Here is a 26,621-nt window from a genome sequence, read left to right on the forward strand (position 1 = left end):
TAACTCTTACACCTAATGAAACCATTGGTAACTGTAATTTTAATATTTTCAAAACCAAACTCAAATGTTCTGTCTTTTAGGCCTAATCCAATTTGGCTTCTAAATTATTATTAGCTATTATGTATGATCAAATTGAGTAATAGATCAAGGGAGGTCTTAGCAGGGAGATAGATCTCAAGAGATTTTAATGAGCAGACATTCACATGCCAGACATCTTCCAAGATTTCAGTAAAAATTCATTAGCATACAAAGTAACATGATTAATACAAATAGAATTATTAGACTAATGCAGAGGTTTTTGGCTGATACAGAAAGTCAATGGTAATGTGATGAGTGTGGCAACTATGGAGAGTTTCCCGAGCATGAAGGGAACAACATCTTGGATATGCAAAGGATTAGACTACAAACCACAATATCACTAACAGATTAAGGTATTAGCATATGCTTGAGGCAACTAAAGCAAAACATCAGTGGTTTCTATCCTTCAAAAATGTGAAAGAAATAAAAGCAAACATCACTTTTCTGAGGTTAGAATTGCATAAAACTATATTAACACATGAGTTCTCCAGAATCCATTATCTGGTAATTGCAGTATAATGAGTATAAAATCACCAAACTCAGCGAGATAATGTCGGTTCCCCATGCTAACAGAATAATAAGTAGGAGACTTCATGAAGAGGTCACCCAGACATGCTGAGAAAGGACACAGGCCCCAAAGGCACAAAGATGATGCTATGCCTAGGAAAAGGAAAACCTAACATCTCAATGAGTTTACTCCAAATTCATTCTGAACTGCTAAAAACCAAACTCTATTTCTATCTTCAACTCTCTCCCCTCTCAAACAGAGTCATCTTTTCATTGAAAAGCTAGAACACACACACAAGTACAGAATCACATACACACATGCCAACAGGTCAGAGCACTAACCTTGTAACTCTATGACCTGAGTTCCGTCTCAGAACACAACAAGCAGCAAGTGTCTGATACATAATGCCAACACACTAATATCTAGAGTAGAGGCCAAGAGTAGAACAGCCATGAAACCTACAAACCATCCAGAATGAAAAACGAAGAGCAGCTGAATCACTGTAAGATCATCTCACAACAGGAAAATGGAGAGAGCCATTCCTAAAGGTTCTACTCAGCCCTTTTCAAACACAAATACACATACACATGTACACACATACACACACACAAACACACATAAACATGAACCAGAGCAGTTCTCGTTTTAAGATTCTCAAACTCGTGGCTTTAAATTAAACAGAAAGGAAGCAGAGATTACACGATAACAGTGGATATAGAGATAAAATTTATCTGAGCAAAGGATTATTTGGTGACTATAAATCAAGACCCTGGCATGAACAGATAAATTTTTCTGAAGTGAATACAAATCAGTGACATTTCTAATGAAAACTAAGATCTCAAAATTTCCAAAAAGGTTGAAGAAACCAAGCCGGAAGGATTTCTCCATGCAAATTATGACGATGGCCTTGTGCCCCAGCCTACCGCCGACACTGAATTACCTTCATTTCAAGGTACAAGTCACAGAGGTGACATTCTTCAGGAATCTGAGAAAATTACACTTCACGACACCACAATGGATCACACACGTTCTTTAGAATTTACACTGGGCATGCAACGGGGAGACCACATGCTGAAGCTAAGCTTGCTCTTGGTAGCCACACTGGTGACACCATAAACCCTGTGCAACATTAGTTTTGACAGTTAATAAACATTTGGAATGTATTTGAAAACAATCACAACTATGAACTTTGTTGCAATTAGAGGCTCCCTAGGTTCTCCACAATGATACTGAGTATGCTCATAAGGGGTTCCCATTGTCAAGTCTTCAAACAAGCATCTTGAAAAGAAAAGAAACTCAGCAAACTACCATTTAATTGTTTTAATGTTTCTTCACAAATGGTGAAAATACTAAAGTACAGACAGTAATACTCATAATGTTGTGGCCAACATCATAAATATGGAATTATGAATGTAAAACATTTTCTGGGTTCAGAGACTAAATCTAGTCCTCCATGCAGCCCTGCAGGGCTCTCTAGTAGGGCCGGTCTCTACGTTCCTGACTGTTTTCGTCTTTATCCTTTTACGCAGGTCCTCCAGGGCCTCCAGGACCACCTCTTTTTAATTCCATCTGTTCCATCAATGGTCCAGGAGGAGCCCCAGGACCACGTCGTATTCCTCCACCAAAACCACCTCGGTCCAAGCTACGGACACCTCAGAAGACACCTCTGTCAATACTTCTGCATCCTCGGGACATTTCTGCAGGACCAACAGGGTCCTTAATTCTACCTCAACCATGCTGCATGCCACCAGGGCAGCCTCAACAGGTAAAAGAGAGAGCCACCTCATGAAGGTTATTCTATGCCCATCTCCCACCCCCCCCCCCCACATATAAAGCTGAGCAGGTCCCCTTTTAAGATTCTCAAAGTCTCGGCTTTGAATCAAACAGAAAGGAAGCAGAGGTTACCCGATAGCAGTGGTTATAGTGATAAAATTTCCCTGAGCAAAGAAATATTGGGGGCCGGGCGATGGTGGCGCACACCTTGAATCCCAGCACTTGGGAGGGAGAGTCAGGCGGATCTCTGGGAGTTCGAGACCAGCCTGGTCTACAGAGCTAGTTCCAGGGTAGGCTCCAAAGCCACAGAGAAACCCTGTCTCGAAAAAAGCAAAAAAAATAAAAATAAATAAAACAAAACAAAAAAAACAACAGCAATATATTTGGGGACTATAAATCAAGACCCTGGCATGAACAGATAAGTTCTTCTAAAATGAATAAAAATCAGTGACTTTTTTAATCAAAACTAAGATGTCAAAATTTTCTTAAAGGGTGAAGAAACCAAGCCGGGAGGATTTCTCCCTGCAAATGATGACGATAGCCTTGTGCCCCAGCATACCGCCGACTCTGAATTACCTTCATTTCAAGGTACAAGTCACAGAGGTGACACTCTTCAGGAATCTGAGAAAATTACACTTCACGACACCACAATGGATCACACACGTTCTTTAGGACTTACACTGGGCATGCAACGGGGAGACCACATGCTGAAGCTAAGCTTGTTCTTGGTAGCCACACTGGTGACACCATGGACCCTGTGCAACATTAGTTTTGACAGTTAATAAACATTTGGAATGTATTTGAAAACAATCACAACTATGAACTTTGTTGCAATTAGAGTCCCTCTTGGTTCTCCACAATGATACTGAGTATGCTCATAAGGGGTTCCCATTGTCAAGTCTTCAAACAAGCATCTTGAAAAGAAAAGAAACTCAGCAAACTACCATTTAATTGTTTTAATGTTTCTTCACAAATGGTGAAAATACTAAAGTACAGACAGTAATACTCATGATGTTGTGGCCAACATCATAAATATGGAATTATGAATGTAAAACATTTTCTGGGTTCAGAGACTAAATCTAGTCCTCCATGCAGCCCTGCAGGGCTCTCTAGTAGGGCCGGTCTCTAAGTTCCTGACTGTTTTCGTCTTCATCCTTTTACGCAGGTCCTCCAGGGCCTCCAGGACCACCTCTTTTTAATTCCATCTGTTCCATCAATGGTCCAGGAGGAGCCCAAGGACCACGTCGTATTCCTCCACCAAAACCACCTCGGTCCAAGCTACGGACACCTCAGAAGCCACCTCTGTCTATACTTCTGCCTCCTCGGGACATTTCTGCAGGACCAACAGGGTCCTTAATTCTGTCTCAACCATGCTGCATGCCACCAGGGCAGCCTCAACAGGTAAAAGAGAGAGCCACCTCATGAAGGTTATTCTATGCCCAACTCCCACCCCACCCCCATATAAAGCTGAACAGGTCCCCTTTTAAGATGCTCAAACTCTCGGCTATGAATCAAACAGAAAGGAAGCAGAGGTTAACCGATAGCAGTGGTTATAGTGATAAAATTTCCCTGAGCAAAGAAATATTTGGGGACTATAAATCAAGACCCTGGCATGAACAGATAAGTTCTTCTAAAATGAATAAAAATCAGTGACTTTTTTAATCAAAACTAAGATGTCAAAATTTTCTTATAGGGTGAAGAAACCAAGCCGGGAGGATTTCTCCCTGCAAATGATGACGATGGCCTTGTGCCCCAGCCTACCGCCAACACTGAATTACCTTCATTTCAAGGTACAAGTCACAGAGGTGACACTCTTCAGGAATCTGAGAAAATTACACTTCACGACACCACAATGGATCACACACGTTCTTTAGGACTTACACTGGGCATGCAAAGGGGAGACCACATGCTGAAGCTAAGCTTGCTCTTGGTAGCCACACTGGTAACACCATGGACCCAGTGCAACATTAGTTTTGACAGTTAATAAACATTTGGAATGTATTTGAAAACAATCACAACTATGAACTTTGTTGCAATTAGAGGCCTCTAGGTTCTCCACACTGATACTGAGTATGCTCATAAGGGGTTCCCATTGTCAAGTCTTCAAACAAGCATCTTGAAAAGAAAAGAAACTCAGCAAACTACCATTTAATTGTTTTAATGTTTCTTCACAAATGGTGAAAATACTAAAGTACAGACAGTAATACTCATGATGTTGTGTCCAACATCATAAATATGGAATTATGAATGTAAAACATTTTCTGGGTTCAGAGACTAAATCTAGTCCTCCATGCAGCCCTGCAGGGCTCTCTAGTAGGGCCGGTCTCTAAGTTCCTGACTGTTTTCGTCTTTATCCTTTTACGCAGGTCCTCCAGGGCCTCCAGGACCACCTCTTTTTAATTCCATCTGTTCCATCAATGGTCCAGGAGGAGCCCCAGGACCACGTCGTATTCCTCCACCAAAACCACCTCGGTCCAAGCTACGGACACCTCAGAAGCCACCTCTGTCGATACTTCTGCCTCCTCGGGACATTTCTGCAGGACCAACAGGGTCCTTAATTCTACCTCAACCATGCTGCATGCCACCAGGGCAGCCTCAACAGGTAAAAGAGAGAGCCACCTCATGAAGGTTATTCTATGCCCATCTCCCACCCCCCCCCCACATATAAAGCTGAGCAGGTCCCCTTTTAAGATTCTCAAAGTCTCGGCTTTGAATCAAACAGAAAGGAAGCAGAGGTTACCCGATAGCAGTGGTTATAGTGATAAAATTTCCCTGAGCAAAGAAATATTGGGGGCCGGGCGATGGTGGCGCACGCCTTGAATCCCAGCACTTGGGAGGGAGAGTCAGGCGGATCTCTGGGAGTTCGAGACCAGCCTGGTCTACAGAGCTAGTTCCAGGGTAGGCTCCAAAGCCACAGAGAAATCCTGTCTCGAAAAAAGCAAAAAACAAATAAAACAAAATAAAACAAAACAAACAAAAAAAAACAACAATATATTTGGGGACTATAAATCAAGACCCTGGCATGAACAGATAAGTTCTTCTAAAATGAATAAAAATCAGTGACTTTTTTAATCAAAACGAAGATGTCAAAATTTTCTTAAAGGTTGAAGAAACCATGCCAGGAGGATTTCTCCCTGCAAATGATGACGATGGCATTGTGCGCCAGCCTACCGCCAACACTGAATTAACTTCATTTCAAGGTACAAGTCACAGAGGTGACATTCTTCAGGAATCTGAGAAAATTACACTTCACGACACCACAATGGATCACACACGTTCTTTAGGACTTACACTGGGCATGCAAAGGGGAGACCACATGCTGAAGCTAAGCTTGCTCTTGGTAGCCACACTGGTGACACCATGGACCCTCTGCAACATTAGTTTTGACAGTTAATAAACATTTGGAATGTATTTGAAAACAATCACAACTATGAACTTTGTTGCAATTAGAGGCTCTCTAGGTTCTCCACAATGATACTGAGTATGCTCATAAGGGGTTCCCATTGTCAAGTCTTCAAACAAGCATCTTGAAAAGAAAAGAAACTCAGCAAACTACCATTTAATTGTTTTAATGTTTCTTCACAAATGGTGAAAATACTAAAGTACAGACAGTAATACTCATGATGTTGTGGCCAACATCATAAATATGGAATTATGAATGTAAAACATTTTCTGGGTTCAGAGACTAAATCTAGTCCTCCATGCAGCCCTGCAGGGCTCTCTAGTAGGGCCGGTCTCTAAGTTCCTGTTTTCGTCTTTATCCTTTTACGCAGGTCCTCCAGGGCCTCCAGGACCACCTCTTTTTAATTCCATCTGTTCCATCAATGGTCCAGGAGGAGCCCCAGGACCACGTTGTATTCCTCCACCAAAACCACCTCGGTCCAAGCTACGGACACCTCAGAAGCCACCTCTGTCGATACTTCTGCCTCCTCGGGACATTTCTGCAGGACCAACAGGGTCCTTAATTCTACCTCAACCATGCTGCATGGCACCAGGGCAGCCTCAACAGGTAAAAGAGAGAGCCACCTCATGAAGGTTATTCTATGCCCATCTCCCACCCGCCCCACACATATAAAGCTGAGCAGGTCCCCTTTTAAGATTCTCAAAGTCTCGGCTTTGAATCAAACAGAAAGGAAGCAGAGGTTACCCGATAGCAGTGGTTATAGTGATAAAATTTCCCTGAGCAAAGAAATATTGGGGGCCGGGCGATGGTGGCGCACGCCTTTAATCCCAGCACTTGGGAGGGAGAGTCAGGCGGATCTCTGGGAGTTCGAGACCAGCCTGGTCTACAGAGCTAGTTCCAGGGTAGGCTCCAAAGCCACAGAGAAACCCTGTCTCGAAAAAAGCAAAAAAAAAAAAAAAAAAAAAAAAAAACAATATATTTGGGGACTATAAAACAAGACCCTGGCATGAACAGATAAGTTCTTCTAAAATGAATAAAAATCAGTGACTTTTTTAATCAAAACTTAGTTTTTTTAATCAAAACTAAGATAATTTTCTTATAGGGTGAAGAAACCAAGCCGGGAGGATTTCTCCCTGCAAATGATGACGATGGCCTTGTGCCCCAGCCTACCGCCAACACTGAATTACCTTCATTTCAAGGTACAAGTCACAGAGGTGACACGCTTCAGGAATCTGAGAAAATTACACTTTACGACACCACAATGGATCACACAAGTTCTTTAGGACTTACACTGGGCATGCAACGGGGAGACCACATGCTGAAGCTAAGCTTGCTCTTGGTAGCCACACTGGTGACACCATGGACCCTGTGCAACATTAGTTATGACAGTTAATAAACATTTGGAATGTATTTGAAAACAATCACAACTATGAACTTTGTTGCAATTAGAGTCCCTCTAGGTTCTCCACAATGATACTGAGTATGCTCATAAGTGGTTCCCATTTTCAAGTCCTCAAACAAGCATCTTGAAAACAAAAGAAACTCAGCACACTACCATTTAATTGTTTTAATGTTTCTTCACAAATGGTGAAAATACTAAAGTACAGACAGTAAGACTCATTATGTTGTGGCCAACATCATAAATAGGGAATTATGAATGTAAAACATTTTCTGGGTTCAGAGACTAAATCTAGTCCTCCATGCAGCCCTGCAGGGCTCTCTAGTAGGGCCGGTCTCTAAGTTCCTGACTGTTTTCGTCTTTATCCTTTTACGCAGGTCCTCCAGGGCCTCCAGGACCACCTCTTTTTAATTCCATCTGTTCCATCAATGGTCCAGAAGGAGCCCAAGGACCACGTCGTATTCCTCCACCAAAACCACCTCGGTCCAAGCTACGGACACCTCAGAAGCCACCTCTGTCTATACTTCTGCCTCCTCGGGACATTTCTGCAGGACCAACAGGGTCCTTAATTCTGCCTCAACCATGCTGCATGCCACCAGGGCAGCCTCAACAGGTAAAAGAGAGAGCCACCTCATGAAGGTTATTCTATGCCCAACTCCAGCCCCACCCCCATATAAAGCTGAACAGGTCCCCTTTTAAGATGCTCAAACTCTCGACTATGAATCAAACAGAAAGGAAGCAGAGGTTACCCGATAGCAGTGGTTATAGTGATAAAATTTCCCTGAGCAAAGAAATATTTGGGGACTATAAATCAAGACCCTGGCATGAACAGATAAGTTCTTCTAAAATGAATAAAAATCAGTGACTTTTTTAATCAAAACTAAGATGTCAAAATTTTCTTAAAGGTTGAAGAAACCATGCCGGGAGGATTTCTCCCTGCAAATGATGACGATGGCATTGTGCCCCAGCCTACCGCCAACACTGAATTAACTTCATTTCAAGGTACAAGTCACAGAGGTGACATTCTTCAGGAATCTGAGAAAATTACACTTCACGACACCACAATGGATCACACACGTTCTTTAGGACTTACACTGGGCATGCAAAGGGGAGACCACATGCTGAAGCTAAGCTTGCTCTTGGTAGCCACACTGGTGACACCATGGACCCTCTGCAACATTAGTTTTGACAGTTAATAAACATTTGGAATGTATTTGAAAACAATCACAACTATGAACTTTGTTGCAATTAGAGGCTCTCTAGGTTCTCCACAATGATACTGAGTATGCTCATAAGGGGTTCCCATTGTCAAGTCTTCAAACAAGCATCTTGAAAAGAAAAGAAACTCAGCAAACTACCATTTAATTGTTTTAATGTTTCTTCACAAATGGTGAAAATACTAAAGTACAGACAGTAATACTCATAATGTTGTGGCCAACATCATAAATATGGAATTATGAATGTAAAACATTTTCTGGGTTCAGAGACTAAATCTAGTCCTCCATGCAGCCCTGCAGGGCTCTCTAGTAGGGCCGGTCTCTAAGTTCCTGACTGTTTTCGTCTTTATCCTTTTACGCAGGTCCTCCAGGACCACCTCTTTTTAATTCCATCTGTTCCATCAATGGTCCAGGAGGAGCCCCAGGACCACGTCGTATTCCTCCACCAAAACCACCTCGGTCCAAGCTACGGACACCTCAGAAGCCACCTCTGTCGATACTTCTGCCTCCTCGGGACATTTCTGCAGGACCAACAGGGTCCTTAATTCTACCTCAACCATGCTGCATGCCACCAGGGCAGCCTCAACAGGTAAAAGAGAGAGCCACCTCATGAAGGTTATTCTATGCCCATCTCCCACCCCCCCCCCCCACATATAAAGCTGAGCAGGTCCCCTTTTAAGATTCTCAAAGTCTCGGCTTTGAATCAAACAGAAAGGAAGCAGAGGTTACCCGATAGCAGTGGTTATAGTGATAAAATTTCCCTGAGCAAAGAAATATTGGGGGCCGGGCGATGGTGGCGCACGCCTTTAATCCCAGCACTTGGGAGGGAGAGTCAGGCGGATCTCTGGGAGTTCGAGACCAGCCTGGTCTACAGAGCTAGTTCCAGGGTAGGCTCCAAAGCCACAGAGAAACCCTGTCCCGAAAAAAGCAAAAAACAAATAAAACAAAATAAAACAAAACAAACAAAAAAAAACAACAATATATTTGGGGACTATAAATCAAGACCCTGGCATGAACAGATAAGTTCTTCTAAAATGAATAAAAATCAGTGACTTTTTTAATCAAAACGAAGATGTCAAAATTTTCTTAAAGGTTGAAGAAACCATGCCAGGAGGATTTCTCCCTGCAAATGATGACGATGGCATTGTGCGCCAGCCTACCGCCAACACTGAATTAACTTCATTTCAAGGTACAAGTCACAGAGGTGACATTCTTCAGGAATCTGAGAAAATTACACTTCACGACACCACAATGGATCACACACGTTCTTTAGGACTTACACTGGGCATGCAAAGGGGAGACCACATGCTGAAGCTAAGCTTGCTCTTGGTAGCCACACTGGTGACACCATGAACCCTCTGCAACATTAGTTTTGACAGTTAATAAACATTTGGAATGTATTTGAAAACAATCACAACTATGAACTTTGTTGCAATTAGAGGCTCTCTAGGTTCTCCACAATGATACTGAGTATGCTCATAGGGGTTCCCATTGTCAAGTCTTCAAACAAGCATCTTGAAAAGAAAAGAAACTCAGCAAACTACCATTTAATTGTTTTAATGTTTCTTCACAAATGGTGAAAATACTAAAGTACAGACAGTAATACTCATGATGTTGTGGCCAACATCATAAATATGGAATTATGAATGTAAAACATTTTCTGGGTTCAGAGAATAAATCTAGTCATCCATTCCGCCCTGCAGGGCTCTCTAGTAGGGCCAGTCTCTAAGTTCCTGACTGTTCTCGCCTCTATCCATTTGGCAGGTCATCCAGGGCCTCCAGGACCACCTCTTGTTCAATCCATCTGTTCCATCAATGGTCCAGGAGGAGCCCCAGGACCACGTCGTATTCCTCCACCAAAGCCACCTCGGTCCAAGCTACGGACACCTCAGAAGCCACCTCTGTCTATACCTCTGCCTTCTCGGGACATTTCTGCAGGACCAACAGGGTCCACAAGTTTGCCTGATCCTCGCTGCATGCCACCAAGACAGCCTCACAAACTGATAATAGAGATCTACCTTGTTAAGGTTTTTCTCTTCCCACCCCCCCTCCCACAAACACACATAAAGCTGAGCAGGTCCCCTTTTCATTTCCTCAATCTCTGGCCTTTGAATCAAACAGAAAGTAATCAAAGTTTACACAATATTAGTGGTTATAGTGATAAAATTCCTAACAAATATTTGAGACCTATAAATCAAGACCTTGGTTTTAACAGATAAATTCTTCTAATGTGAACAAAAATCAGTGATACCTTTAATGAAAACTAAGATCTCAAATTTTCCTTAAAGGTTGAAGAAACCAAGCCTGAAGGAGTTCTTCCTGAAAATTATGAAGATGGCATTGTGCCCCAGCCTACCGCCGACACTGAATTACCTTCATCTCAAGGTACAAGTCACAAAGGTCACACTCTTCAGGAATCTGAGAAAATTACACTTCAGGACACCAAAATTGATAACACATGTTCTTTAGGACTTACACTGGACATGTAAGGGGAGACCACATACTGACCATGAGCTTGCTCCTGTAGGCACACTGGTGACACCATGGACCCTCTGCAACATTATTTTTTGACAGTTAATAAACATTTGGAACGTTTTTGAAAACAATCACAACCATGAACCTTGTTACAATTTGAGGCTCCCTTTGTGGTCCACAACGATACTGAGTATTCTCACAAGGGGTTCCCATTGCTAAGTCTAAAACAACCATCTTTAAAAGAAAATAAAAATCTCTGCTCCCTAGGATTTAACTTGTTTTAATGTTACTTCAGAAATGGTGAAAATACTAAAGTACAGAGAGTAATAGTCATGATGGTGTGGTCAACATTATATATATGGAATTATAAATTTAAAATATTTTCTGGTGTAAAAAAAATAAATCTGGTCATCCTTGCAGCTCTTCAGGTCTCTCTATTACGGCCGGTCTCTAAGTTCCTGACTGTGCTCACCTTATTCCATTAATGCAGGACTTCCAGGACCTCCAGGTCCACCACTTATTTCTATCATCGGTTCCATCAATGGTCCAGGAAGATCCTCAGGACCATGTCGTATTACTCAACCAAGTCCACCTCGGTCCAAGCTATGGCCACCTCAGAACATTTCTCCAGGACCACCACGATCCATAAGGACACCTCTTCTTCCCTGCATGGCACCACTGCCGCCTCGGCCACGATCACATCCCGGAGGTTGGAATGGTAGCGGGTGGAAGCCCTCAGGTTTTGGTCCTTACACTGGTTGCATTCTGTTCTCCAGGTCAAGTTCTGGGTTCCACAGCCCGGCATGGGACACTGCCAATCTCCGGCTCAGTGCTGGACATTTCCTCCTCCACAAGGAGGTCCCTCAGGGGCCCCAGGGTTTCCTCTCCTCCAATGACTCCCATGTGACCCATGGTTCCTTTGGGACCTCTTGGGCTATTATGACCTCCACAGAGTGGTGGTGGCATCCCTCTGCCCTCATGAGGTGGCATGCCACTCCACTTGCTATTTTTTGGAGGCTTCTTTCGGGCAAGAGAAGCTTTAAGTTTGCTTCCCTGAATATCTTTTCCATCAAACCATTCCATACCAGCCTTGGCAGTAGGCAGATCTTCGTAGGCCACTGTGGCATCACCTTTAGGCTTTCCTCTCTCCTTATCCAAATAGATGTGGATCATGAGTTGCCCAGTTCTCTTGTTCATCTTGACAACCCCACACTGCTTACCGAAGTCTGCCAGATCATCCATAGTCACATTGTCATTTAAACCTTGCACATAAATTGCACTGTTGTCAGAATCCTCATCAGGATCTAGGAAGGCCTAGATCAGGACCTGGTTCTTCATCCATGGGTCCACCGGGCTGATTGATGCCACCTCGCTCTCTAGAGCCCATTCCACCGCGTCCTCCTCCCTGCCCACCTTTGCTCATGCCTCCATGATTAAATCCCCTTCTTCTCCTCTCCCATTTATCAGGGCCACTCATGCTCTGGTTCTCTCCTGGTCCGAAAAATCCTCCAGACTCCTGCCCCCGACACCATGTGGTGTGGTCCTGTCGGAATGAACTCTGTTTCCTGTAGCTGCTGCTCTGTTGGCTATATTGACTTGGAGCCTGGCTGTAGGATCCAGTCTGAGGGGGGTAACTAATGGGAGGCTGCTGCCCATAGCTGCTTTGTTCACCATAGCTACTCTGCTGTCCATAGTTGCTAGGTTGCTCATAGATGTTCTGCTGAGATTAACTGCTCCGATCGTTAACTAGTTGGCTGCGAAGAGAAAGATAGGATGTGTAGGATAAGATGTGTAGGAGGATAGGGTGGAGGTGCAGGGACTGGCTGCATGGGGTAGCTCCCAGGTGCTTGGGGATATCTGTAATTACTCTGTCCATACCCTAGTCTGGGCTGGTTATAAACCCCTGTGATAGACTGAGGTTGACTAGTCTCAGTGGGCTCTTTACATCCTGTGGTCTTGCAGGTGCAGCGGCTGTTGGCTGCTGGCCACAGGCTGGGTAGGCAGGCTGGGTGCCATATGCAGACTGAGCTGCACAAGAGGCTTGGGTTGTGGTGACTGGAGCAGTGGTGGTGTCATGAGCACCAGTGCCACATCCTTTAACAGTCTGGCTGTGTGCCTGGGGGCAGTTGGAGTGGTATCACCAGTGGGAGGCTGTCCATAGGAAGTCACATATGCAGTCTGACTGTAGGTGGCAGATCTCTGAGCTGATATCAGTAGGCTGTCCATAGGTTCCATAGCTTTGTTTCCCATAGGCCTGGGTGGTCTGTGCATATCCTTTCCTTGAGTTGGCTGGGCTGTGTAAGCACTGTAGCCCTGCTGGGCTGCAGCTTGGCTGTAGGTACTGTAATCTGCAGACGCCATTTTCTCTCCTTCCTCCTCGTTCTCTCCCCCTCGACAACATTCTGACCCTGTTCTTGAAACTTGCTTAGAAGAGAACACAAGTGTGATAGCTTCACTACTGATCAGGAATCTGCTTTTGTTCATGTCCCAGGTGATGCCTTTGACCCTCAGAGTGCTAATGAGTACTTCAGTGCTTCCAGTCCAGCTGAATACACCCACTATGCAACGCATTCCAAGGTTCTGCCACTTTGGGAAGCAACAATGGCACTGCTGATGATAACCACCGGAATATGGTTTTTGAAATTTGTATCAACAGTGATGATGTGGGTATTCAACCTAATTTAACATGTGACATGCATTAAAATGAGTTTAACAAGGTAAGTTAGACCACAGCAGTGGTTTAAAATAGATGATGACTTATGCACTAGAAATCCAATTCTCTTTGGCACGAGTACATATCATAAATAATTTTTTTGCTATATATAGGACTCTTTAGCCATTACCTAAAACTAGAAAAAATGCTTATCTTTTCCAATCATATTGAAAATACATCTAACATGAAACTTGTGTTGTCTGAATGGCTAAGCAGAGAAATATAACTGTTAGATATTAGTTTCTATTTTTCTCTGTTCATAAACTGTGACTTATGTGGATAGCATAATTTTGTAAAGAAACACCCAGAAAGAAGCAACATGTGAGAATAAAACCAATGAAATAAGGCTCCACATTGTCACCACTTCTCAAATACAATGGCATTCCTTGTGACATGACACTACATAAGATTCTACTGGTGATGCCTCTGTTACTGCTCATCCTAACGCTGCCACAAATGATGTTCTTGATACTACTGATAATTCTTGCTTTTCTTTTTAGTTGCTGCTGAAGCCTATGAGGAGCTAACGATAACAATGACAATTTCAGGAATATTTTAAAAAATTAATAAAGTTTCTTGACACCGTATATACTGATTTCGGTATATAATAGTTTTTTCATTAAAATACGTTTTAAAAATATTTTAAACTGTTTCTTGGTATTTTACAAACTGTTGACATGATGTCTTGGTGACATGTTTAAGGAGAAAGCTTCTATAATACCTATCAGAGATAGAACAGATAGTGGCATATCTAATCAGACAGACCACGAACAGATGTTGGCTGAACACCTGACTATGAAAGAAGAAAAAGCAGAGAGGCAGAGGGAGAGAGACAGAGGAGGAGACACAGAAAGAGGGAGAGGAACATAGAGACAGGGGGAGACAGAGAGATAGGTTTAGAAAGAGAATGAGAAGCTGGGGCAGAGATTCTTCTGAACTAGAGGAAGGTTAGGGGAGGGCAGGAGGGTAGAAGATCTAGAACACTAGCATGGACTTTGAACTGTACAGCTGGTACTTGTGCTACTGAAGGAGCCTGGAGGCTGGTCTGTACCTTATTATGGTAATAGACACTACAGGCAGCCAATATTCTCTACTTCCAGTGATAAGAGAAATGACATCTTTGGGTAGAGGAACTAGCTTCACAAGTTTTTAAGGAATGTTGGTTTTTATCTATCCTCCAAAAATCCTCCAAAGTCCAGGTTGAGCCCGTTTCTGGGTATCTGAGACTGCCATTACAGTTTTAGGAACTGGAGTTCAATAATAGGCGTCAATGAATTTTAGTGGGTTTTCTAAGTCACAGACCAGCCTTGTTGAGGTTTCCATACTCAACTCTAACATAAGTAAAAAAGCACCACCCAAACTACTCTATTGGCCTTAAAATCCAAAGAGTTAAAGTGTGGCTGCTTACGTGAATTTCCTTTTCCTGTAATTTTATGGCATCCCATCCCCTAGCACACATTGAGAAAAGTCCCTCACTGAGTATGGGGCCTTAAGAACCCCTTCCTGTGTGTGATGATCATTGTGTCCTTCACACCATTTCACAGAAACCATCGACAACCTCTGCCTCTCTCTTCCAGAGTAGTAGTTCAGATGTCTTGCTGAGGTCTGAGAACTGCACAGTTATGCATTCTCTAAACTTCGGCCAGGTGTGAGTCTATGCATTCACCAGAGCCCATTGACTAAAGAAACGTCTCTCATTAGGGATCACAGTTGCTCGATGCTCACCTTACTAGACCTGGATGGAGGTGGGTGGGCCTTGGACTTCCCACAGGGCAGGGAACCCTGATTGCTCTTTGGGCTGAGGAGGGAGGGGGACTTGATTGGGGGAGGGGGAGGGAAATGGAAGGCGGTGGCGGGGAAGAGACAAAAATCTTTAATAAATAATTTATTAATTAACATAAAAAAGTTGCTCGAATGTATAGGTGTCAGCAAGAGTACGTAGAAGGCAGCTTGATTCTATGTAAGTTTAACAAAACAACAGAGGGCCTGTTGTGTGGATTCAACACATTAGTGATTAACTCAGGGTCACCAATACTTCATCAGTGTGGCATTAAGGAAAGAAAAGCACTTCCACTGGGATTCATTTCCAGATTTGAATTTTCTACATGTTCCCTGTCTTCCCTTCTTTGTCTGTTGCATGACTCTAAATCTGTGCCTTTCTGAAGAAGTCTGTCTGTCCCTGTGCTTGTTCTCTTGTCTGAGTCTATGTCTGTCCCTACATCTGTCCTTGTGTGTAAATGTGTGTGTCTGCCCCTTTTGTTGCTCACTCTTTTATTGAATTTCCCCATAAGAATCACCTGGGGAAGGAGTGGGATACTTTACAGAATCATTTGTGGAGTCTTACAAGGGATGAAGGTAATAACTGCAACTGATCCCAACTCACCCAGACAACAAAAAACATTACAAACACCATGTTTGCCCAGTAATGCTGCTGTGTTCCATTGTTTTGGGGGATATTCATTTAAGAGTGCTTTCAACCTCTATGTTTCCTGTTTTATACAAATGATACACATTTGTTCTGGATCAGGGGGCACAGAAGAAAATAAGATTACTTAAGTATTAGTTTAGTTTGTAAAAGGTGGCTATGCAGGAAGACCAAGGAAAGTAGTGGTCATTGTTACATTGTTCTCTTAAAAGTGGGTTAACAATCAGTTTGAGGACACAGTAAGATAGCAGCCTTATATCTTAAATGATCTCAAAGCATGTTATGAACTCTGGCTGTGATGTCCAACAAAGGTTCCAGTCTCTAGAATCAGAGAGATTTCCATATTACATCACCATGGCCTTAGTCATTGCGCTCTGAACCAGCTTTACAGAACCAGCCAAGAATTCCCTACTGCGTGGTAGACCTAAAATCAAATCAGAAAGTTGATTGTTCCTATAAGAGTCAACACACTATCACACGGAGAATATCTTGCCAGGCAAGTTGTCACATACAGTGTGTACAGATTGGTAGAATCATCGCCAACTTTCCTCATCCAGTAGCTTGCATAGAAGCTTCTAGCACTGTGGAAGCTATCTAGCACAGATGCAACATGACCTTTAAATGTCCTATATCCCAAGTGTATAGTGTGTGTGTTCAGAATCATCCACCAATCTAATTCTCGTGTGTAAATGAGGACATTGGTAGCAGCCTGTAATGTTTGACAGGCGCCCCCTTACTTCACAGCTCAGAGGGAACTATCTCACAGTATTGGAACCTTTGTTTAGTCAACTTAATCTTTGGGAGAAACGTTACCCATGCATGCAGGGCTCCTTCATTCAGTTGTTTTACTTAGGCTTCCAAGGATGCAACTCCATTCGCTAGGCTTGGTGGCAAACCAAGGTACATGTGTAGAGGTCAAGAGCATCACTTTCTGGATCATACTCTTACCTCTACCATGTGGTTTCCCAACATCAAACTCAACAGCATATGGCTGGCATCAAGCACCTTCACATGCTAAACTATTTATCCAGCCCCTCAAATGATTTTAAAGGACTTCAAATGTAGTATTTTTCCAAAAGGATTTTTTTCCTCCATGCTTAATTTTGGTTAACCCTTTCCCCACCATCACACTTCTTTCATCGCTGATGAAAATTTTCCACTTGCAAAGTTTCTTTACCCTTCCACAGTGCATTTCCTCTGCCATCCCACTTCCCTCCAGGCCTGTTCACCTCTATGATCCATTTCATGCTTTGAGTTTTACAGACACTCGAAATTAAAAACATTTATCTGAAAATTCAAAGCTTGGAACCAGATGTAAGATAAATAATTCGATTAAAAATGGGGTACAGAACCACACAGAATTCTCAGAAGAATCTCAAATGGCTGTAAGACATTTAAGGGAAGGTTCAACATCCTTAGCCATCAGAGAAATGCAAATCAAAACAACTCTGAGAAACCATCTTACACCTGTAAGAATGGCTAAGATCAAACACACTAATGATAGATTATGCTGGAGAGGATGTGGAGTTAGGGGAACACTCCTCCATTGATGGTGGGAATGCAAACTTGTACAACCACTTTGGAAATCAGTATGGTGGCTTATCAGAAAATTGGGAATCAACATACCTCAAGATCCAACAAGACCACTCTTGGGCATATACCCAAAGAATACTCAACCATACTATAAGGACACTCCAGTGTGTATCTGTGAACATTCATGCCCCTACAGACATCCTTGTGACCACATGACCGGCTAGCAGTTACAGCTCACTGTTACTTCTCAGTAGCATCAGACTCCAACAGACTAGCATACTGCGTATTGCTAGCCTAGGAAAAGATGAAGTTCAAAGTGCAATTTCCCTGGGATGCTTCTCACTTTTTCAATCCTGTAAAGTCAAAAAATCACCAGCCAGGGTACTGAATTTTAGGGCTTCAAAAAAAAAAAAACCCTTAATGCTAGGTTATTTAAAACTGGATTTTGGTAATACAATTGAACACAAACAGAATACATTAAAAGATATTCTGTAAAAGCATTATGTGTATAGTTAGCCATGACCAAAAATAAATCCTGAAACAGAGTTTGAAAAACAAAGGTCACACTATTAAAAAAAAACATAGTACATACAATTTTTTGAAAATCTTTGTTAAATTGAACCATCAGAACTTCTGCCTGATTTTCAATATCTATATATCTACATCAAACAAGACTTTGAATATGAGAAATGAGTTAGTCTTCTAACTCCTTCTAATGAAGTCCACCTTCATCACGCTCGTTTTGAGTCTATTAGAGATGGGTCCAGATGGTCTAATCAAGCACAGGTTGCTGGCAGGAGATGAAGTTCTACCTCCTGTAGAAATCAGCCTGTGCTGCCTATTCTGACAGTAACACCCTAATACCTCCCTCTCAAGGCTAATTTCCAGTCTCTCAGACAAATGTCTTGAAGATGTTTGATTTTTCTTGACTCAAGGTTTAGATAAAGCTATTGTAAAAACTCACAAGGCAGGACTCTAAGGTCTTTATTTTATCAATGGTCTAAAAATACATCCAGGTATTAAGAAGGAAAAGTAGTGTATGTATGAATAAACTATTATTGGCTATTACTGATTCATAGAAACAAACCTGCCCTCTTATTCTAGAGCTAAGTGAAGTCTGACTGTTCTATTTAGCATTGACAACTGAAATGCGCCCCTGTCTCTACAGACGGTGCTGTATGAATGCTCCTTTTAGGTTTCCTTATTAATATTCTGAGTGCAGTACAATATTTCTAAAAAGGACATAATTTTTATAGTGAGTATGCCTTTGACTTTAGGTATGTTCTTGTCTTGGCAGACTGAAAATGGGTATATTTTGCCAGAAAGTATAAAGAAAGAATCTAAGAAAACAATATGACTGAAATCTGTGTTCTTCAAAAACTTTCCCCTGAGTTTACATGTTAAAATGCAAGAATATCAACACCTCACAAATATATCTGAAGTAAAAAATAAGAACATAGGAAAATTTCCTTTTATAAACATAGAGGATGTTGGTGCATAAATAGAATAACACTGTTAAGTGATTCAAAAGCACAGTCATTATATCTTCTTCCTCCCTAGTTTCAAGCACAGGTGAACACGAATCTTAACTGGGAAGAGGTCACATCCAACACCTCAGCAGCATCACAGCTCAGTAGCAGAACAAAGCAGAAAATGATTAGGTCAGAAAACACCACAAAACAAAGTACACTGGAGACAACTGAGTAAGGCAGGAAGAGCAAAGTTCTCAGGATTGGGGAGGAGGGACTGGGCAGTCCACTTGTAAACAGTCCCATCTTTTGTGACTATACAGCACTGACAATTGAGCTGTCAGGAGCCTCGCTGGTTTCTACATCATCAATAGCTGCAGGTTCTGGAATTTCATTCATCCTCAAAACCTCTTCATAGAGCAAATAGCTCCGCAGACTTCGGGGAAGAGGCAACTGATGGATGAGACTGTTAGAACGAAGGTGCTCTGCTTTTAGACTGGCCCAAATTTCCAAACGGCAGAGATGGGTCAGGCATGGGACACAGGCTGGAGAAACAAACGAACAAAATATTAACTGATAGTGAAATGAAGAAAAGATTAAGGACCTAAGCTTGGACTTCAGATCACATATAAAAGCCAGAGACGGGAGTACCAATGTGGTTTGCTCGGTAACAATCTACCTCCAGATTCAGTGAGAAACACTGTATCAAAATTGTAAGTCAGGGAGTGATAGACTAACATCCTTCTCTGGTTTCCACATATGCATACAATCAAGAATACACACACACACACACACACACACTAGTAATACACTAAAGTAAGCAACAAACCCATCTCCATATAACAAGAGAAATAGTTTGTTGCTTAGTCTTGTTTTCAAAGAAGACTTGTGGATAAGAATAATCACATTCAATTTTCAATTATTTTCCTCTCCTGGTTGCCCTTGCTTCAATTGGTCACTCAAAGTCAGTATCCAATCCATAGAAGGTAAATGTTTAAATTCTAAAGAACTGATGATACAAGCTGGCATTTAAGAAAACTCACAACAGAAAATTGCTACTTCCCTCTTAGTCTGTTTCATTGCCAAGAGTCTTGTAACCTAACATATCAAGTAAATGGATGTGCAGTCTGAACATCATCTCTTTGCATCTGTGACATAAAATGAAGTTTCAAGGGCTGGCAAGAAGGATCAAAGGTTAAGAGTGCTAGCTGCTCTTCCAAAGAACCCAGGCTCAATTTGTGACACCAACACAGTGGCTCACACCTATTTCAAATTCCAGTTTCAGGGGATCCAACATTCTCTTCTGGCTTCCATGGGAACCAGGCATGCATGTAGTGCACATACTTGCATTAAAAACATCCACACTTAGTAAAATAATGATTTTAAGAATGAACTTTTAAAATTGGCACGGAAAGAGAACATTCATTGAGTGTCCTCTATGCCACATGCCTATGCATTTCTGAGATACTCTAGTTTTGTATCACTTTCTCTGGTCTAAACATGCAGATACATACACAATATCGATCTATCAATCTATCTGTCTATCTATCTATCTATCTATCTATCTATCTATCTATCTGGGTTTCCCAAGCACATGTTTTACCACTGATCTGCCCCAGTCCCTGATATAAATTACCATGCTATCATAAGACAGGAAAACAGAAACTTAAAAAGAAGATTCAGCAAAATTTCAAAGATCACAAAGTTGTTTAACTGGCAGAGCCACGGTTAAAATTTAGATCCATCTGACCCCAAAGACTCTAAGTGTGGTTTAAAGTTGTAGGATACACGATCACACTGTGAATCTCAAGTCTGCATTTGAGTGAACTTAATAAAATCAACTTTGGGTCAGGAGACAGAGTCAGCAACTATTTGACAGAAAGTAGACAGAGAGACAGAAGGGAACCAGAAAAAGAAGAGATACACAGGAAGTAGGAGGGAGGAACTTTAAATGTGACAGCCCTTTTTGGAGCAACAGAAAAGAGACTTTCTCATTCTGAGATGCTGGTGAAGAGTGAAGGTCATCTAGTTTCTGTTCAACTTCTCTGAGCTAGCAGGTTTTCAACCTAGCCTCCAACTGTGTGGTAAATAGAACAATAAGGATTTAGTTAAATAGTACATCTGGAGGCTGGAGAAATGGCTCAGGGCTTAATAGCACTGACTGCTCTTCCAGAGGTTCTGAGTTCAGTTCCCAGCAATCACACACATCTATAATGATATCTGATGCCCTCTTCTGGCATGTAGGCAAAGAGGTAGATAGAACACTGTATACATAATAAAAAATAAATCTTTAAATAACTGTATTTGGTGACAGTGGTGAGAGACAGATCTAGCAGGACATGGCGGCCTGAGAAGTGGGCCAGTGACTGCCACAGTTACTGGCTGAAGACAGTAGTATTCAGGTATAGCCTCTGTGCCAGTGGGAAAACAAAATTTTGGCACTCCAATGTGTGACATGATCACATAAATGGAGAATTCACACTAGTCGGCCATTACTCGTGGGAACTCTGGAAAATGGACTTAGACTTGGAAACTGCAGGAGGTGCTTGAGCCCACCACCAAACAGAGAAGTCAGCAGATTTGGTGAGACATTGTACGTCTTGAGCCCACCACCAAACAGAGAAGTCAGCAGATTTGGTGAGACATTGGGACGTCTTGAGGGAGAGAGTTGAGTAATATTTTTTTAAAAAAATCATTTCCATGTTAAGGATGAAAAATATCACAAAGCAGGGTACTAGGACCCTAAATAATGCTACCATGGATGGTTTGAAAATAAAAATAGTAAATGAGGGGATAAAAGAGTTAGCTGAAATTGACATAATGCCGATTATAATCATCATCAGTTTGGTAATTCATCTCATCCTTAATAGCCACAGTGGTTTCTTTTGCCAAATATAAAATGTGTGGTCTGAAAGTTGTGCCAAATATGAAAAGTTGACACATAAGATATAAATTTTAGAAAGACTTGTGTATAAAGTTAAGAAAATTTGACTGATAAGATGTGAGCCTTAGGCCAGGTGGTGGAGGCACACCTTTAGTTCCAGCACTTAGGAGGCAGAAGCAAGTGGATCTCAGTGAGTTCAAGGCCTGTCAGGACTGCTACTCAGAGTCTCAAAACAAAACAACAACAACAAAAAAAAAAACCAGACAAACCATATACTGACCTACTAATGAAAATAAGAGAAATACTCAGACACAGGAATGTAGACAAGAACCCACCATGCCACTGCATCATGAACTGAAGTGCAGTGTCCCAAAATTATTAGAAAACCTGCCGTAGTTACTATACAACAACCAGGAGACAACATACACCCTAAGGTCATCAGAAAGTTAATGGAATCCTATAGACATATTCTATCTGAGGAGATTTGAAGAAGCAGTCGTTTCATATGGTAAGCGTTCATCCTATGTAAAGCAGACGTTAAATTCATAAGCAATGCAGAACAGAAATATCCCACAAGACTGGAAAGAATTGGTCACAGAAATATTGAAAGCCGGTCTCAGACACAATGGATAACATGGTGGCAAGAGCAAGCTAGAGTCACAGAACAATGAAATAGGGCTAGAGGCATTGACGATTCCCAAGACCAGCTTCTAGGTGAGCACCAATATGCCGAGTTGCAACAGTTGAATTTGATGCATACAACTTGCTGCAATTTGTTGCAGATAGTTTGAATTGGATGATCACACACTGGCCCTTAACAGCTTGAGTGCTTGGGACAAGGTTGAAGAATCAGGAAAAAAAAGACTTTTCTATCAGTTGGTGCCTTTGGGTTTTCACTGCTGTGAAGAGACACCACGACCATGGCAACTCTTATAAAGAAAACATTTAATTAAGGGGATGGCTTACACTTTCTGAAGTTAAACCTATTATCACCATGGCAGAGAACACAGCGGCGTAGAGGGAGATGTGGTGCTAGAGCTGAGACTACTAGATCTTGCAGGTAAAAGGAAATCAACTGAGATACTGGGTGGTACTCAGAGCATAGAAAACCTCAAAGCACAGCAAACCCCCACAGTGACACAGTTCCTCCAATAGCTCATACCCACTCCAACAAAGTCACACCTCTTAAGACCGACAATCCCTATGAGATGATGAAAGCCAATTACAATCAACCTGCAGACTTGGCAACTAGCCAAGGAAAGTATAAGGACATGTACCCTGTTCCAACAGTTAGAATGGGGCAGGGTTTTGTTTTTGTCCTTCTAGGATAAAAGCATCCAACTAAGGAATCTATAGGTTTCTGGACAAATGAGATATCTGAAGAGGAGGAATCATCAAGAGAAAATATCCCAAGAAAAAGAGTAAATCAGGGTAGAATTTCATCAATCTTCCCAAACATGGTCTTTTCTTAATCCCAATTCAATTAAAAATCAAAGCTGGTTTTGCAGTTGGAGCATGGTTTTCTTCTTCTCTAAACCTAAGCATGCTTGTTAAAGGAAAACTGAAAATCTCTGTTTCATGTTTAAAGAGCTGCCTAGTATGGGATAGAAGAAAATCAAAATTAAGGGACTATTTTATTGTCATGAATCCTTGGTTTCATTTTGACTCTTTGAAACTTTTCCTAAGATATAAATACTATCTCAAAATCTATAAGATTTTCATGTATATATAAATTTTGTCAGGATATTAGTAGTCATGTAGACTACTAATTAATTCTCAAAATAAGCTTCATCCAGCTACTTGTATGTGTTTCAGGGTTTGAGTCTGAAGCAGGTAATTAGGCACTAAGCTTGTGTACCCCTGATGTACTTGATAGATTCTGATTGTCTAACATTTCAGAAATCTGTTGTATACAGCATATAAAATGTTTTAAGTTTTCTGCAGTAAATCATGACCATTCGTAACAAGAACCTTCGAGTGCTCCAAAAAAAAATGAAGGGGTCCTTCAATGATGACTGTGGGAATGCCATTAAGCTAACAAACACTACCCAAAGATCAATTTTGACGTGCAAACCTTTAGGACAACTTCAGAGCAACTAGTTAAGATGGTCCAGTCTCACAGACTCCTCCAGGCAGGACTTCTGTTAAGCCCCACACTTTCTCACAGAGACTAGACAACAAATGATACAGCTAGCTCTCCCAGGACTTGGTCATTATCACAATTTTCTCAGGGGCCTCTAAAGATGCTGCTGCCCCCAGATAATAAGAAGTAATTTGAAGAAAATGACAACCACATTACCAAGAAGCGGTGTGGATAGTTTTTGGTCATTTGGTGGGTTTTGGATGTTTGTTGTCATTTAGGGGAGTTGGTTATAAGCTGTTATTAGTCATGGTTAGGGAAGAAGTAAAAAAAGGTTAGATTAAGAGATTTATTTTTTTTTTCATTTGTCTATCCTTTCTCTCCTATCTACTGTTGAAAAGGGGGGATGGGGAACAAAAAGGGGGGAATATAAGAATGATAGAATAAAATGGTAGAGTATTGAATCTACTTTTAAACTGAAAACCAACTACTAGTCTCAAATATTTACAATGGTATGGATTTTTTATATTAATACAAATTTGAGGTTTTGTTTTAACATACTGGATATGTGTTTCTAATCGTGAACCTATGCAACTCATTTTAAAATGTAATGTAAATTCTAGTTCTTAAAAGCTACTACTACAAACTCTTTAGGATAACTAAGAAATAATGGTTAGTGGATAGTCATCTATAACAATCAAATTTATAGCCACCTTAGTTATGTTTTTAAGTAGTGTATGTATGTACAGTTATGGAAAATATAGTCGAAGTGCATGAAATATTAGAATTGGTATAAAATTCTAGATAAGAATCATAAGGGTTCTGAATTAAAGTTCAAATGCTTTTGCTCATGTACAAACATTTAACACTTTACACATAAATCATGATCAATAGCAATAGTGTTAAATTCACTAGTTCCCTAACACTGCTGAAAATTTAATGAAAAGAAAATACCTAAAGTCAGTATCTGACTGGCGTTAATTACCTCACTAATATATTTCACACTCAAAAATACTACAAGGTGTAAGTTCAAACAAAATATTATGGCATCTCAAATACATGATTTTATTTTCCATATTTAAGTGTAACTTTTCTACTCAGACAGTATGTTGCATATTATGCATATAACTGAATAACATGGAATATCAGACAAGGAAATAAAAGAGTATACCTGTTGTGGGTGTGTGCATGTGGAAGTTATCTGTGATAGTTTGAATGTTACTGGCCCAAATAAACTCATAGGGGGTGGCACTATTAGGAGGTGTTGGAGGAAGTTTGTCATTGTGAGAACAGGCTCGGAGGTCTCCTATGCTCAAGTTAAGCCTAATTCAGTTTACTTCTTGTTGCCTGTGGATCAAGATGTAGGGTTCTCAGCTCTTTCTCCAATTTCATGTTTGCCTATACACGTTCATGTCCTGCCATGACAATAATGGACCAAACCTCTGAACTGAAAGCCTGTCCAATCAAATGTTCTGATTTATAAGATTTGCTGGAGTTATGGTATCTCTTCACAGAAGTAGAAGCCCTAAGACACCATCATTTGGATCTAGCTAACAACAGTTATGTTGCTGCAAGGTGGTGTCAGGTAGGCAAGTCATTCAAGACTCTCCTAACAAACGTAGATTAGTCTGCTTTATTTTAAACACAAGAGGTTGAGCTTCCACATGCAAATGTGCATAAGCATGATTAGATGTGCTCTTAAGACAGGGATCTAATGACATAATCTGCTAAGAATGCTGTCCCTTCAAGAAACTTTAAAAGTCAGTGAAATTGCCTATTACCTGACAGTCACAATATGAGTTGTTATGCTTTGCAATAGTCTCTCCACCATGAAGATTGAAACCTCTGGACCTGTGAGCCAAAATAAATAATTCCCAGCTTTAATCTGTTACCTAGATATTTTTGTGAAAGATATAGTAAGGTAATTGATATAGGTAGGAAACAAACTTTGAAGAATGCCTGGTATAAAAGTGGCAATGAGTGAAATAAACGGAGCTGTCATCCAGTAGTAAAGTGCAGAGTCACTGCTGATTGTGTGACGATTCGTTCCCATTGCTAAGTGTAGCACCTCACCTCCCTACAGTACACCGAAAGGCTTTTAATATGCTTCAAGGTAGAAAGAATCACTACATTTTGTAACCTTCAAAGTACCTCAAAAATCTCAGACACCAGTGAGTCTAGAGACCACAAATGTTTCGATTGCACAACGAATCAGTAAAAATTATGTCAATGTAGTATCTCAGAGAGTTCACATTATTTTATCTATATGTAATAGTGTATTGTTGAGCAAAAACAATTTGTACAATTAGATAAATATATAAGACTGAAAGTAAGCTAAAAAGGACGTTCTTTAAATAAATTAATTAAAAAAATTTTCATCGTAAGGCCAGGCATTACGGTACATGCTTTTAATCCCAACACCTGGGAGGCAGAGTCAGGAGGCTCTCTGTGAGTACAACGCCAGTCTAGTCTATAGTTATAGGGCTGCCAGGCTAGATAACAGAGAAAGCCTGTCTCAAATTTCTTCATTGTATATATTATTGTACACAGTGTGATGTTCCACAGGAAATTCTCCATAAAGCATATAACGTAGTTGAGGATATCGTCCTCCAAGTGCTCTGCTCTGCCTTCACTGCTCCAGTCAGTCCTCAGGGTCATCTATGG

At 41.2% G+C, this 26,621-nt stretch overlaps 1 protein-coding gene and 1 pseudogene across 3 annotated transcripts in view; both read right to left on the reverse strand.

Moving 5' to 3' along the window:
- Window positions 1-26,621, reverse strand: part of LOC121459354 (syncytin-1-like) — a 124,762-nt gene that overhangs the window by 25,054 nt on the left and 73,087 nt on the right. The gene's annotated exons all lie outside the window — the stretch shown is intronic.
- Window positions 10,719-13,758, reverse strand: LOC121459353 (annotated as a pseudogene).

This window comes from Microtus oregoni, unplaced genomic scaffold, assembly GCF_018167655.1.
Source record: "Microtus oregoni isolate MIOR12 unplaced genomic scaffold, Mior012 000019F_ref0000042, whole genome shotgun sequence".
NCBI classification, from domain to species: Eukaryota; Metazoa; Chordata; class Mammalia; order Rodentia; family Cricetidae; genus Microtus; species Microtus oregoni.